This window comes from Pseudorca crassidens, chromosome 10, assembly GCF_039906515.1.
Source record: "Pseudorca crassidens isolate mPseCra1 chromosome 10, mPseCra1.hap1, whole genome shotgun sequence".
NCBI classification, from domain to species: Eukaryota; Metazoa; Chordata; class Mammalia; order Artiodactyla; family Delphinidae; genus Pseudorca; species Pseudorca crassidens.
The window spans coordinates 14,922,426-14,939,059 of record NC_090305.1 but is presented as its reverse complement, the minus strand read 5'-3'; the positions used below and the strand labels follow the sequence as shown (position 1 = coordinate 14,939,059).

General features: G+C 40.7%; 2 long non-coding RNA genes across 3 annotated transcripts in view; one reads left to right on the top strand and one right to left on the bottom strand.

Annotated features, from left to right (window-relative positions):
- LOC137231616 (uncharacterized) overlaps positions 1 to 16,634 on the bottom strand; it is a 286,036-nt gene that overhangs the window by 82,177 nt on the left and 187,225 nt on the right. The gene's annotated exons all lie outside the window — the stretch shown is intronic.
- Positions 1 to 16,634, top strand: part of LOC137231615 (uncharacterized) — a 100,171-nt gene that overhangs the window by 9,969 nt on the left and 73,568 nt on the right. For both annotated transcript variants that reach the window (XR_010946694.1, XR_010946693.1), the window contains one exon: positions 1,664 to 1,748. This is a non-coding gene — a long non-coding RNA (uncharacterized lncRNA). The remainder of the gene's footprint in view (positions 1 to 1,663; positions 1,749 to 16,634) is intronic.

Sequence of the window (16,634 nt, the reverse complement as noted above, 5' to 3'; positions counted from 1 at the left end):
ACTTTGGAAAGCCTCTAGAGACTGGGAAGCTAAGCTAAGAACTCACCATCAGACTTTGCCTGTATTACCTATGGATTTGGGTAAATTCCTCTCTTCTCAAGGTCCCCAAAATATCCTTACATTGTGAGCCCTACCAGGAAGTGACCTTCCTTACTTACCTGGTAAGGCTGGAATCCCTTACCAGGGATTGGTACCTGGAAAAGTATGAGAAATTTCTTCAAGGGGCTTTATTGGCTCAAAAAAGTCAACCCGAGTTCCTAAATATCCAAATTCCCAAATATGACATTCCAGTCAAAGCCTTGGTAAAATAACCAGTGTTTCCTTTGTATTCTGTTACCAGGACAATAGATTCTTATTGAGCGTATGCAAATAACTATACTGCCATAAAAATAAGAATATACGGTAAGAGTTTTTGAATTCTGGAGGGATCAAATAGGGAGAAAAAGCAATTGTTTCATTTTTGTTCACAAAGGCATACTTTATCAAATTGCTCTAAGTTGCACGTAGCTTAAGAGAAAAAAGATTTCCTTAAATGTGGAAAACAATCCATTAAGGAACCAGTCATGTTTCACACAAAGTCATTTAAAAATTAGTCATCTTCATTAATTCATTCAGTTCCATGTAATTAATCCTTATTCTGCTTGATCTTGAATTAGCAGTTTTATGAATCCATCCGTTTTTTCATTAATTCTGGAATCTCTTGCTCAGTCCAGTGGAAGGGTCTCAATGTTATTCAGGTGACGCCATCGTGGAGCATTCTCACCTGTAGCTGATTGTAAATGCTTTCCAGGAAGAATCAGAGTAAACCAGTAACTGTCTGTGAATGGTTAAAGATGGCCATGGTTAAAGATCTGATGAAAGTTCATTTGATTAGGAAATTCAGGTATTTCTGTGACTACAACATTCTAACATGGTAACCAGATGATGAGGGTATTGACAAATTTCTACGAACTTTATACAATTTCCAGAATAGTCATACACATATGACCTAAGAAAGTTTACCATCACTTCTTATTTGACAATGCTTCCCATGTAATTTAACATCCCCAATAAACCTAGTTAGCTTTTTTTTTTTTTTTTCGGTACGCGGGCCTCTCCCAGCTGTGGCCTCTCCCGTTGCGGAGCACAGGCTCCGGAAGCGCAGGCTCAGCAGCCATGGCTCACGGGCCCAGCCGTTCCGCAGCATGTGGGATCTTCCCGGACCGGGGCACGAACCCTTGTCCCCTGCATTGGCAGGCGGACTCTCAACCACTGCGCCACCAGGGAAGCCTCCAAACCTAATTAGTTTTACACCTCTTTTTCACAAGGTAAGAGACAAATTCTTTGAGATTTTCCAGGGGCCCTCTGGGAAATCTCAAAGTCAGGCGCGGTCAGAAAGACTTCATTTAGAATTTAATTTGGGGAAGTTGTCAAAAATGCCAAAAAGTATGGAAATGGGCTTCCCTGGTGGCGCAGTGGTTGAGAGTCCGCCTACCGATTCAGGGGACGCGGGTTCGTGCCGCGGAGCAGGTGGGCCCGTGAGCCATGGCCACTGCGCCTGCGCATCCGGAGCCTGTGCTCCGCAACGGGAGAGATAAAAGGCAGGAAGAGGAGCTTCCTGTCAGGAAGAGGGGCTTCAAGATGGCGGAATAGTAAGACGCGGAGGTCACTTTCCTCCCCACAGATACATCAGAAATACATCTACACGTGGAACAACTCCTACAGAACACCTACTGAACGCTGGCAGAAGACTTCAGACCTCCCAAAAGGTAAGAAACTCCCCAGTACCTGGGTAGGGCACAAGAAAAACAGAGACAAAAGAATAGGGACGGGACCTGCACCAGTGGGAGGGAGCTGTGAAGGAGGAAAGCTTTCCACACACTAGGAAGCCCCTTCGCGGGCGGAGACTGCGGGTGGCGGAGGGGGGAAGCTTTGGAGCAGCGGAGGAGAGCGCAGCCACAGGGGTGCGGAGGACAAAGCGGAGAGATTCCCGCACAGAGGATCGGTGCCGACCAGCACTCATCAACCCGAGGGGCTTGTCTGCTCACCCGCCGGGGCGGGCGGGGGCTGGGAGCTGAGGCTCGGGCTTTGGTCTGATCCGGAATCGCGGCGTGAACACAGCCTGAAGGGGTTAGTGCACCGCGGCTAGCCGGGAGTCCGGGAAAAGTCTGGAGCTGCCGAAGAGGAAAGGGACTTTTTCTTCCCTCTTTGTTTCCTGGTGCACGAGGAGAGGGGATTAAGAGCGCTGCTTAAAGGAGCTCCAGAGACGGGCGCGAGCCACGGCTATCAGCGCGGACCCCAGAGATGGGCATGAGACGCTAAGGCCGCTGCTGCCGCCACCAAGAAGCCCCTGTGCGAGCACAGGTCACTATCCACACCTCCCCTCCCGGGAGCCTGTGCAGCCCGCCACTGCCAGGGTGCCGGGATCCAGGGACAGCTTTCCCGGGAGAAAACATAGCGCCTCAGGCTGGTGCAACGTCCCACCGGCCTCTGCCGCCGCAGGCTCGCCCCGTACTCTGTACCCCTCCCTCCTCCCGGCCTGAGTGAGCCAGAGCCCCCGAGTCAGCGGCTCCTTTAACCCCGTCCTGTCTGAGCGAAGAACAGACGCCCTCAGGCGACCTACACGCAGAGGCGGGGCCAAATCCAAAGCTGAGCCCCGGGAGCTGTGAGAACAAAGAAGAGAGAGGGAAATCTCTCCCAGCAGCCTCAGGAGCAGCGGATTAAAGCTCCACAATCAACTTGATGTACCTGCATCTGTGGAATACCTGAATAGACAACGAATCATCCCAAATTGAGGAGGTGGACTTTGGGAACAACGATAAATATATATTTTTCCCTTTCCTCTTTTTGTGAGTGTGTATGCATATGCTTCTGTGTGTGATTTTGTCTGTATAGTTTTGCTTTTACCATTTGTCATAGGGTTCTGTCTCTCTGGTTTTTATTTATTTTTTTCTTTAGTATAGTTTTTAGCAGTTGATATCATTGGTGGATTTGTTTTTTGGTTTGGTTGTTTTCTTTTATTAAAATTTTTTTAATAATTATTTTTTATTTTCATTATTTTATCTTCTTTCTTTCTTTCTTTCTTTTTTTAATCCCTTTTATTCTGAGCCATGTGGATGACAGGCTCTTGCTGCTCTAGCCCGGAGTCAGGGCTGTGCCACTGAGGTGGGAGAGCCAAGTTCAGGACACTGGTCCACAAGAGACCTCCCAGCTCCACGTAATATCAAACAGCAGAAATCTCCCAGAGATCTCCATCTCAACACCATGACCCAGCTTCACTCAACGACCAGCAAGCTACAGTGCTGGACATAAGGCAAATACTAACAGCAATAAAATGGGAAATCGAAAGTAACACAATCATAGTAGGGGACTTTAACACCCCACTTTCATCAATGGACAGATCATCCAAAATGAAAATAAACAAGGAAACACAAGCTTTAAATGATACATTAAACAAGATGGACTTAATTGATATTTATAGGACATTCCATCCCAAAACAACAGAACACACTTTCTTCTCAAGTGCTCATGGAACATTCTCCAGGAGAGATCATATCTTGGGTCACAAATCAAGCCTTGGTAAATTTAAGAAAATTGAAATCACATCAAATATCTTTTCTGACCACAACGCTATGAGACTAGATATCAATTACAGGAAAAAATCTGTAAAAAATACAAATACATGGAGGCTAAACAATACACTACTTAATAACCAAGAAATCACTGAAGAAATTAAGGAGGAAATCAAAAAATACCTAGAAACAAATGACAATGAAAACACGATGACCCAAAACCTATGGGATGCAGCAAAAGCAATTCTAAGAGGGAAGTTTATAGCAAAACAATCCTACCTTAAGAAACAGGAAACATCTCAAACAACCTAACCTTGCACCTAAAGCAGTTAGAGAAAGAAGAACAAGAAAACCCCGAAGTTAGCAGAAGGAAAGAAATCATAAAGATCAGATCAGAAATAAAAAAGAAATGAAGGGAACGATAGCAAAGATCAATAAAACTAAAAGCTGGTACTTTGAGAAGATAAAATTGATAAACCATTAGCCAGACTCATCAAGTCAGAAAGAGAAAAACAAATACCTTATGCTAACACATATAAATGGAATCTAAAAAAAAAAAAAAATGGTCATGAAGAACCTAGGGGCAAGACAGGAATAAAGACACAGACCTACTAGAGAATGGACTTGAGGATACAGGGAGGGCGAAGGCTAATCTGGGACAAAGTGAGAGAGTGGCATGGACATATATATGCTACCAAACGCAAAATAGATAGCTAGTGGGAAGCAGCCACATAGCACAGGGAGATCAGCTCGGTACTTTGTGACCACCTAGAGGGGTGGGATAGGGAGGGTGAGAGGGAGGGATACGCAAGAGGGAAGAGATATGGGGACATATGTATATGTATAATTGATTCACTTTGTTATAAAGCAGAAACTAACACACCAGTGTAAAGCAATTATACACAATAAAGATGTTAAAAAGAAAAGAAAAAGTATGGACATTTGACTAAATAGAATCACAGATTATTATAAAACAATACTTAATTACCTATTTAACCAAAGTGACAATAAAAGACTTTAAAAGATAAATATAGAAGGTTACATGATTTTTAAAAACAAAAATCCCTTAGCTCTTTAATGTTGAGAAGATTTGGTTTTCTCAAGTAATCAAAGGCCTGATAAAGACAATATGAAGAGCAGCAAATTATTTTAAGACAAGATATATTGGTTTCCCACACAAATTACTTAAAAGGTAAAGACCCCCCTGCCCCCTACTTTTTAAAATAGTTTCTTATCAAGAGCAGACCAATAACCTAAAAAAAGTTGGTTGTTTTAGCCGAAGAGAAAGCCAAATTCTAGTTTTGTACCAATGTATTTTTGATATTTAGGTTCATTTTTAAAAAACCTATAAATCTGTTTAATCTTAGCAGCTTACTCACAAATAAAATTTCTTTTCCACAACTGTCTATATGTTTTTAATCTATCCAGTTTTTGTCATATACGTTTCCTCCTCATTCTGCAACAATCAATCTTTCTACTTTAGGACAAAATTATTCTCTTTCCTTTAAATATGTCTTTAATAACTTTCCTTAGCAAAAATACATCTTCCTTTCCTACATGGGCCATTTTTTTATCCTTATTATTTGTCATAGTTTTATTTATATGTATGGATTAGAGTTTTTTAACCATCAATAATCTTTCTTCTCAGTGAAAACTAAGAAGTAAGCAATTGGGAACTGTCTTCCACATACTGTAATTCTGTAGTAAATTGGAAATACATCCTTTCATAATTTCTAGAGGCATATGTATTTTCATAGTACAATTTCTCATGTTCATTACTGACCCAATATATTTACGTTCTCTATACCACATAAAAACAAGATGCCAAAAGTAGATAAATAAACTTTTGTTCAGCTCTTCATGTTTTATCTCATTTGGAAATAATCTATACATTTAATGAATATTCATCATTTTACTTTGTATAGCTTTAAGGTTTTAAGTTATCAGAAAGATTTTTGAAATTATTTTTAAGTAAATGTACTATAAAACATAATTATTGTTGAAAAGTTCACTTATAAACTTTTCTCCCACAGACGTCTATTTAATGCACATGTTCTTAATGTTCTTAACTATACTAGAATTGCTGATGAAAATTTCATGAGACACAAAACAAAGCTAGCCATCATTTTAAGTTATTTTTCTTGTTGACAAAGCAGGCAAGTATCAAAATATCACTGAAGAAAGACTCTAGAAAGTTAAGCATATGGTTCTTCCCTTCCTTTTTTTTTTTTTTAAACTGCTGTGCTTGACGTGCATCAAGCAGTTCATTTTTATTGTACATTTGGTTCTTAGGTTGGATTTATAGTTTTCTAATTTTAAATATCTAGTAGAGATAACATAAGCTTATTTGAGAGGCAAACCTAGGTAGATAAAAATTGTATCTATGCCTTATATATAATGCTGATGATGCTGAAGAAATACCTATTTTAATTTTACCAACAATTTTAAAACTAGCTTTATTTATCAAAGAGTATCCTAGTTCATGTGAACTTCAAAACACATTTGGGGGCTTCCCTGGTGGCGCAGTGGTTGAGAGTCCACCTGCCGATGCAGGGGACATGCCGGCTGGGAAGATCCCACATGCTGTGGAGCGGCTGGGCCCGTGAGCCATGGCCAATGAGCCTGCGCGTCCGGAGCCTGTGCTCCGCAACGGGAGAGGCCACAACAGTGAGAGGCCCGCGTACGGCAAAAACAAACAAACACACACACATTTGGGTTAGATTCTATATTTCTGAGAGTTTTAGGAATCCTTAATTTACCTGAGTGCTCATTTATATCTAAGCCAACTTGAACTCCTTTAAGGGATTTAATAAATTAATTTGGTAATACCATTTAGAGGTAGAAAAATATCACAAATTATATCTATATATTATATCTATATAAAAATATATAGACAGTTGCAAACAGAGACCTTATAGTTTTTGTTTTAAAATTTTAGCCATGTGTCAGGTACATTAATATCTGAAATGTAGTGTAATTATTATTTAAAATTTTCCGTTTTTCTCTTAAGTACAGGGCAGTTCTCTTTCCAATATCCTGGGCTTTTACAGTATCTGCAAGCATTTTGAGATGAATAGGTGAGGTTTGGGGATTGGTAAAGCTAGGTGGGCACTGAATTGCTCTTAGAGCCACATTTCTGTTTTGTAAAGAATTGACTTATAAGACAGTGACAGTTGTTTATAATTCTGCAAAGAACTGGGTCACAGCCTGAATGTTATCAAGGGGCTGACCTGCCCTTCCAACTACATTGTATTCAATTTGCTTCTTTATGTCAGAGAGAAGACTTCCAACTAAGATGAAAATCAAAAGATACCTATGTTCCAGATTTAAGCTTCTGTAATCTACCAGAGTAATTTTGAATTCTATGTCGTAGTTGAATTAGGTGATATCCTTTCATCCATAAAATATAAACCACCCAGTGAAGTTGGTGTTATCACCCCAACTTCATACAAGAGGAAATTGAGGCCCAGGAAGGATAAATGAATTGCTAAAGTTATACATTTAAAATGTGACAAAGTTACATGTTTAAAGTAGTATGTGTGACTGCAGAACTTAGGGTCTTTCCAATCTATTTGGTGGTACAAGTGTCCTCTACATACTCGTTTCATAGGTCACCATTTCCCCAGTCTCTCAGAATTAATAACCTGAAGTCATCTCTTTTCTCTCTCGCTCTCCATATCTAATCAGTCATCAAATCCTATTAATTTTTCCTTAATGCTTTTATTTTGCTTCCAGTTCTTTTTACTGCCAACATCAAATTCAGGCCCTGTACATTTTACCTGTTGCCTATTGAAATAGCCTCCTAAATTGTCTCTTAGTTTTTCTCTCTCTTCACTAATTCAGTTGCAGTTCTAAAGCAACTTTTCATCTTGTGGATCCCCCTGTTTCATCACTTCCTTGTTTTCTTGTTGCAAAGAAAGTGTTATGGACTGAATTATGTAACCCCTGCCCCTAATTCATATGTTGAAGCCCTACCCCCTGATGTGACGGTACTTAGAGATGGGACCTTTAAGACGGTCATTAAGACTAAATGATGTCATAAGGGTAGGGTCCTGATCTAATATGACTGCGGTCCTTACAAGAAGAGAAAGAGACACCAGGGATGCACGCACAGAGGAAAGGCCATGTGAGGTCACAGTGAAAAGGCAGCCATCTGCAGGCCAAGGAGAGAGTCCTCAGGAGAAACCAAACCTACAAACACCTTGATCGTAGGCTTCCAGCCTCCAGAACTGTGAGAAATAAATTTCTGTTGTTTAAGTCACCCATTCTGCCGTGTTTTGTTATGGCAGCCCTAGCTAACAGGAAGGAAGTGTCAATTCTTCATCCAGACAATCTAGCCCATCAACAATTTGATTCTTACTTTCAGCCTCATTCATAGAAGTGCTCCCTATTCCAAAGAAACCCCTCAACATTTTGTTCTTTCTTTTCTAGGCTTCTGTTCCTTTCTGGGAGGGGCTTCTTGCATATTTTCACTTACGTAGGTCCTACCTGGCCTTTAGGAATGAGGTCTCGTCTCACTTGTGTTTCCTTATCTAGATCGTAAACTCCTTGTGGGGACTATGCCTCCAAATTAGTATCACATGAGGGACCTAATGCACTGTCTGGCTCTGATGTCTAACAAGTGTCTGTTGATTGAGTCATTAATTTATCTGGATTGTCATGATTTCTCTGATACCTGCTCTTTTATTACAATCTTCTGGCTGTTTTTGCAGAACCAACAGTTTTAAAGTAGTATAGCCTGGATGATAACAACAGCAAGCATTGCCTGCTTAGAAGTACAGGCTGTCACCTAAAGAAAATGTGCTATGATCCTTAATATTCGCAAACAGCTATGGAATTGTGAGACAGATTGCCTCCCAATAATGAGCCCTTCTGTCATCATTTTCCATTTTCCAGCTAAAGCTGGGGTACTCACCCATAGCAAGAAACAACTAGAGTACACACACACACCTGCCCTTTGCAATGTGGCAGGGGGCAACGAGAAACAATCTCCCTGAGTGTCAAATAGAGAGGGGCACATGGTACCCACACCTCATTGTTAGCTCTGCAGACACTTAAACATTTAGTTGCTGGGGAAGAATGTTTTGGGAAAAGGGGGAATGATCCTTTTCCTATTTTTTCAATTGTAGGATTACAATGATAGGAAACTCCTTTCACTTACCTCTCCAGGTTCTTTCATTATCTGCTGTTAAAGTGTTTGGAAATGAAGCCTCACTTCCATCTTTCCTTTCCAGCTGAAACCTGAAGGCTTAAGAATACCTATGGGCTAGACTGAGGTAGGGGTAGTTGAGGAAGTTGTTTAGAAGCTTGTTAAGTCTTTTCTCAAAGGCGGTGAATTAAATACACTTTCCACTCGTCAGCTTTAACAAAGAAACCCAGCCATTAACATAGGAAAGCCTTTTGTTTGCATTTTTTAACAGCTGACATTTGTACCTTTTGGAGGAGTGGAGGGCATCTCATTGCTTCCTTGTTTAAATCAGCCTGGAAATAATGGGGATGATAGGGAAGCAGGGCTAATTTCCTTTGTCTCCTATTCAGCAGATAATGGTGGTCTGTGTGGGGTGTTAAAGGCCAGGCTGCAGCGCTGACCTGGAGATGACTTCATTCTTCAGAGGTTTATCAAAGGCCCCTGTCAGTCAAACTCATGCTGGGAGACTGGGGAATGGCCATCTGGTTCACTGTTCATCAGAGAGCAGCAAGCCGAGCGACGAGGTGAAAAATCTCTGTCAGTTCTGAGCCAGGTGGAAGGGCGAGGCGATGCCTGTGGAGGTGGGTTTAGCAGCTCTTGGGCACATACACAGAAGAGAAGTAAACGTGAGGGTATGTGTGTCTGTGTGTGTGAGAAAGAGACCGAGCCAGAAACGGAGAAGGTAAGAGAGATGGAGAGAGTGGGAAGACGAGTGGATGGAGACTTTTATTTAAGCCAGTGTGATCGTCTTGAATCGATTTTAAGTGGAAAGACTGAAGGTTACTCATGCTGCTGACCCTGCAGAGAAGCCTCTGAATTGTTCCCCTGGCTGTGGGGAGGAAAGGGAGTAAGTGGCTCACAGCGGGGTCTGATTTAATTTAAAGCACGATGTTTCTGTTCTGAAGCCAGAATTCTTTCATCCTAGCCATGTTGATTACAAGCACTAACAAGGCATTACAAGAAGCACTACCAGGAAATCTTCCCCTCTCCCCTCACCCCAAGTCAACTACTGGTGAACTAGGTTTTTGTGGGGCTACACAGCAGGGTCTGCCCTCAGGGCAGACGTTCAGAAAGGCTTCTGTTGTCAGGAAACTCATATCCTCATGGCACCCAGGTTTGGGTCTGTGTTAATGTGAGAATTCCTCCCAGTAGCTGAAATTTACACAGTCATGGGAAACACAACATTTTTACCCATGGACATTGCAGGTATTGAAGGATGCTTCAACATTCAAAGATCAGAATGACAGAGACCTGGTGCCTGTCTTCCTTTCTCCCTTCCTTCCTCCCTCCCTCCCTCCCTCTCTCCCTCCCTTCCTTCCTTCTTTCCTATTGTGGTAAACTGTATGTAACATAAAATGTTTACCATTTTAACCATTTCTAAGTGGCCTTAAATGCATTCACGTCGCTGTGTAGCCATCACCATCGTCCATCTCCAGACCTCTTTTTGTCTTCCCAAACTGAAATTCTATCTCATTAAACAATAATTCCCCATTCCTCTTACTCCCAGACCCTGGCAACCACCCTTCTACTTTCTGTCTCCGTGAATTTGATTATTCTAAGTACCTCATATAAGTAGAACCATATGGTATTTGTCATTTTGTGACTGGCTTATTTCACTCAGCACATTTTCAAGGTTGATCCTTGTTGTGGCATGTGTCAGGATTTCTTTCCTTTTTAAGGCTGAACAATATTCCATTGTATGGATGTACCATATTTTGTTTATCCACTCATCCATCCATCCATGGACATTGGGTTATTTCCACCAAGGCTTTCTTTTAAATTATGCTGTTCTCACATCTGTCCTGTCCTAGCATCATGTTAAGCCAGTGCCCTTTTTTGTAGACATTATTTAGTTGCTATCAACACAAGTATCACCTCAATTTAGAGTCCACTGCCCTGTCACAAAAATGAGGCTATAATTGTTGTTGGTTTTCCGGCTATTTAAAGTGGAGAGGGGCTCTGATCCAAACAGAGCATGGGGGAAAACTAAGAGATGGGGTGAAGAGGGAATATTCCTGCTCTATTTAAAAAAAAAAATTATTATAGAAACCTCTAAAATATATGGAAGTGGAAGAAAGACTAGTTCGATGAACTTCCCATAAATCGCCATAGTCAATCATTGACAAATGACAAATATTTTTTCATCTCTACTTCACACACTGCCTCTCCCATCCTGGGTTGTTTTTCAATTTCCCCCTAACTCTTTTTATTTTAAAAAGTTCAAACCTACAGAGAAATTTCCAAGAAAAGTGTTAAGAGCAACCATTTGTCATTACCTTCACACTTGTCTTGGAAATCACCAATTGTTAACATTTTGCCACCTTTTCTTTATATCTGTCTGTCTCTCTATCTATCTATCATATATCTGTACTTTTTTTCTTGAGTCATTTGAAATTAGTTGCCTACATGATGACACTTTATCTGTTACTACTTCAGCATCTATCTAAAAACAAGAACGTTCTCCTTCATAACCAAATGCAATGATCATACTCAGGAATAAAACATTTATACATGATTAGCTAATAAACAATCCGTATGCAGTTTTCCCCAATCATATCAACATATGCCGCCATCTATATCTATATCTATATATCTATTTATTTATTTTAGAAAATCTAGTAAGGGACTAAGCATGACATTTCCTTCTCATTTCTCTTTAGTCTCCTTTAGACTCCTGACCCTTTTTGTCTTTGATGCCACCCAGCTGTTTTGGGGTGAAGGTCTTGCAAATATGTAATTTAATCTCTGAGATGGTGAGAAAGAGGATGATGATTGTTTCTGAATCTAGTGTCATCATGGACTCATAAATGTTTACATTGTTGTTAGCAGAGATAGTTCGGGAGTCGATAATATCTAGAACCTTCTGTTTGGCATCCAAATATCTTCTGAGATATTTGCAAAGAGCAAGAATGATGAGCCATTAACTAATTCCGATAAATGAGTCACACATTAGAGAAACTTTTCACTTCTGCCTTTGGAGCTGTTCCTGAAAGAAGGGCAGGTTTGCCTTTCATCCCGGCAGGGACTTACAGTTGGCTCTTTCTAATGTAAGTCTAAATTTATTTTTGAACGTTCACTAGTTAAATCTTGTAAAACTCCCAAAAGTCAGGACATTTCTCATTTGTATGTGAAGGAAGTGAACATGGGGGCATCTAGGGCATAAGACATCCAGACAGAGAAAACTGTCTCTGATTTTTTGACTGTTGCCTAGGACCACATAATCTACATGAGAGCACTTAACAAGTATTATCTCTCTATTAGTGTGCCCAAACTCAAACCAGTGAGAATGCAAGATGGTTCCTAGTTATTTGTTTTGAATGGTTAAGGCTAGTAAGGTATCTGGATGCAGCAGAATTCTGTTGTCATGTAAAGATGTATTGGTTTTGTATATAATATTATTTATAATTTTGAAGAGTCGGAAATATCATTCTACTTAAATGCTCACTTAGGTCTTTAAAAAGGCCAAATAGACATTTCTAAAAACCATCCAAAAAGAGGATAAAAACTTTAAGTTTGGATTTTTTGAAGGGCAAGTATACACAGCAGCCAGAACACAGACCTGCCTATTATAAGGTAGTGGACAAGGTTATTCTGATCTTGGTACCCATGGTTTAAGTAACGATAGAAGAGTGTTGGCCTAGAATACTTGTTAGATGAAGTCTGACATTTTGAAGTTTATGTTTGTGTTGGGTACCAAGAGAAAAATGTTTTGTTCAAATTTTTTTCATTTAGCTGATGAGAGAGGTCTTGTTGAGGTCTGTCAACTGGACCATTTAACAAAAAAGCAAAAACTCCTTTTATTTTTAAATTCACCCACCATGTACCTAAAGTATTACCTTACAGGACCCCTGCCTGTGGTGTCCAGCATTTTAGACAAGAGCCTGTGGACTCTTGCCACCATATGGCTTATAAACAAAAAATTGTGAGCCTTTGGGACATTGAGATCATGAAGTAACACCAAAACAGTGAGCCAGGGAAACCCATGTGGCTGGGAGACAAGCAAGGAGGATAGTTCCTGAACTATCAGGATGCCCTTGCTTAATGAAGGGTGGATTCAGAGGAAAACTGCTGGAGAAGTAAGACGTTAAGATCGAAAGAGAATATGAACAGAGCTATTTACAAGGATTATGTACCTGCATGTCTTTCTGTGTTTTTGTTTTTGTTTTAAAAATTTATTTATTTTAACAAGGTTTGCTTAACTAAGCCATGGATTACCTAGAGTGGTTTTATTTTACATGTGTTTTGAACTTACATTGTCAATCTTTCTATGCCTCTTCTTGGAAATCTCATGGAAAAGAGGGATTACCTTAATTCCACTTGGTGTCTCCTGGGAAATCAAGATAGTTTTCATATAGTTCTCTTTAACTAACTACCACATTTTATAGGATTCTGGGATTAATCTCAAGACTCGTGACACAAACGTCTTCATGCTTATGTTGGTTTGGGGTAACAGATTTCCTTGTAGAAAGGAGGTTGGGAGGAGCTGGGTATTTGGCAAATATAGGGAATATGGAGATGGTCACTTGCCCCAAAGTGTTGGGACTTCACTCTCTATGTTTACCTTTATCTGTTTGGGATTATTTTGTTTCCTGGCAATGCTACAGCTGAGTGAATCTCAGAGGCACACACCTAGCCCTTCATTCCACATAAGCTTCTTGTCTTACCCTCTCCACCAACAGAAAACTCTAACTGAGAAATCTGTTTCTTTATTACTTATTTCTCTTCCACAGTAAAAATGTATCATTCTTTCTCATCTTGGTATTACACTGGGAAATAATAGCAGTAAATAATTATTGAATGAAGCATTTCCAATAAGGTACTGATGGACTAACAACGGATTGGCAGTTTCTATCTCCAGACTTTCAAAACTTTAACAGGTCTATAGGAGATATAATGTTGTACTCTAAAGAAGTATGTGTGGTTTAGCAATGCAAATGTAGAGAAACAATTATGTAAGTTTGGATCCGTGTCCAAGGCCAAGTTCGTCATATAGGGTGATATGTGTGTGTTCAAGCTGTGAAGATTGAAGCCGTCAAAGTGGGATGTGATGTTGGTCATTATCATACTCCTCCCAGGCATTAGGGACCTTCCTGCTTTATTCCTGAGTGCCCATCCTCACACTACATTGAATACCAATGGTGGGGATTAGTAGGATAATCAGCATAATTGACCCATTCTGACCCTGGCCATCATGTCCCAAGGGGGATCTAGGGCTCAATACTCTATTAAAACTGGTGTTTAGTTGTCATTCAGACAGATAGCGTGGGGCTAGGCAAAAGCTGAGCATCTAAACATGGCAGCACATGATTCCAATGGCAGGCAAATAGGAATATGAGCTTAAAAGCAAGCCTACAATTTCAAGGTATGGAGGAAAGGAAGATATCTTTGTACAAAGTCCAGTTCAAGTCTAGGATCTGGAGAAGCCAGTAATCAGGCAAAAGGAGAGCCACGGAAGGCCCATAGGAAAAATCTGAGATGGCAGATGCCTAAAAGAGGTTTAATAAACTCAGGAATTAGGAGACTGGATAAAAGGGTAAAATCACTGTGGGACCTAGAGAAAAGATAGAGACCCAGTTTTGAAGAGGTCTGAGCACCAAATCTAGGATGGTACCAGCAAGATAGATTTGACACTGGTTACCAACCTCCCTCCTTCCCTCCTTGAGATTGCTCCCAAAATTTGGAAATGTGTATGTGTTTTCAGTTAAACAATCTCAGTTTCTATATTAGAAACAAAGGACAATTGTTATGATAGGGATTCAGGCAACTTCTATAGAATCGAAAGGCATAGATATGGGGGTTAGTGTCCTATGCCCTGTGTCCAGCTTCTGAGATACAGTCTGGCTTTGTGGTATTCCTGAAGTCACACCTAATGGTAAGACATAGATTCTGTGCTATGGGCCTTCTCTCATAAGCAAGGTCGCGGATCTCAAGTCCCCTAAGCCCCTTTGCTGTCCTGCAGGTCTAAGTGACTTTTTGAAGCCTAGACAGATTGGCCTTATCAGATAGATCTGCCTTCTGTAATTCAAGGAGGAGGTTTGTCAGACTGAGCATTTCTGTGAGGTGGTCCTACCTGCCTCATGAGAGGTGAATCCTATGAGGCAGAAAGGATCTGGGAATTCAGCAGTTGCCTTGGTTTCCAAGAAATGTCTCCACCCTTCAGTTGGTTCTGAAAATAACAGTCTGTTTCACTTGAAAAGGGAATGCATGCTGAGTTCTCTTCTCAGCTTATAAATTATGCTGTATTAACACTGGCATCAGTTTCATTTTCACTGTGTAAACATGAGGCAGCCCAGAGTGGAAAGAGGGTGGGAAGGGCCGGCTGCCAGGCCCCAGCAGAGATGCGTGTGCAGCACTTTGAATGTTGGATGGTGTTCATGCTACGTTACAGTTGGCTTCCCCAACACCTGTCCCCAGCGCTCAGGCCTTTTTAAAAAAATTATGAACACTTTGCCACCTAGGTTGGTTGGTTTAGTGCTAGGTGAAGTACATGGTTAAGTAAATGCTATGATTCAAATAGCCCTGAGAAAGGGGGCTCAAAAATGTCCAGTGTCTGGTCACTGGGTCTGTGATTCTATTATAGATTCATCTGTAAGGGTTATGATGTAACATTTTAAAACCTCCCTCTTCCACCATAAATATACTAGGGATGGAATCACATATTTATTTCACTAACCGTTTTACTGAGCCAGATCTTCTGTTGTAGGCAAGGCACCTTGGTCCCAAATTAAAATTTCTATTGCCATTATTGGCCATGAAGAACTTAGCATGAACTATTTCATCAATGATTCCAGTCAACCAACTTGACAGGTGCAACACAGGGTGACTAAATGGATAGTGAAGATTAAGGTAGAGGATTAGCAAGATACATATCTAAAGAGCACAGACCTAGGTAGGACCTGGCCAGGATCGTCGGTGGCCCAGGGACAAAGTGAGGGCGATGATGGACTGAAGGGAAGGAGTGGGGGTGTCACAGAGGGGAAAAGGAAATAGAAGATGTAAAAATGGAAAACAATAACAAAACCCTTTCTCGGCTACACAGTTTTGTTTTAGAGATCACTTGTACAGCCATACACTTTGGAGTAAGATGGTCCCTTTGAAACAAGAGAAGGACTTCTAAACATGAAAACTCAGTATATTAAAATCCATAAAAATTAGAATTCTTATTTAGAATTAGAAAAGTAAAAACATTTAGTCAAAATGTCTATCTGAAATGTGAAGTTTTGTAGAAGATTCTCTAAGGCAGTGTTTTTCAAGGTGGAACATATCAGTCGTGATGGTGTCTGCTGTAGGTAACTGAAGATGCAACTCAACAAACAGGCTTAAATGAGAGGGACATTATTACCTTATGTAAAAAGACACCCAGATGTCAGAGTGAGCTTTAGGGTTAGTTGAGTCAGTTGTTTAATAATTTCATAAAAAACCCAGTTCTTGCCTTCTGTCTACCCTAACAATGCCAGTGTTATTTAATCCCAGAAATGATCCCTCAGTAGTCATCAGATGGCTACTATGCACCAGGCTACAGTATTTTCCTTGTTCACAGCTGGTGGGAGAGAGAATTTCTCTCTTAACATGGAATTAGTTTCTTTCCCTTTCGTCTCAGTGAGCCACCCACGTTCACATACCTGCAGGGAATGGCATCCACTGATTGGCTTCTGCCTGAGCCCCTGAACCAGTTAGTAAAAGGGACTTTGAGATTATGTGATTGGCTGGAGGACTAATCGGGAACTAGCATCAGTTTCTCATAGTGCAGAATGAGAGACCAGTAGAAAATGGGATGAATGGTTTAGGAAGTCAAGCACGATATCCACACCCTAATTAACGATGCCACTATTGAGGTGGGAGTGGAAGGCACAGTCACTCCTCCCCCTTGCTCACCCCTGCCTCTCATTTATCTT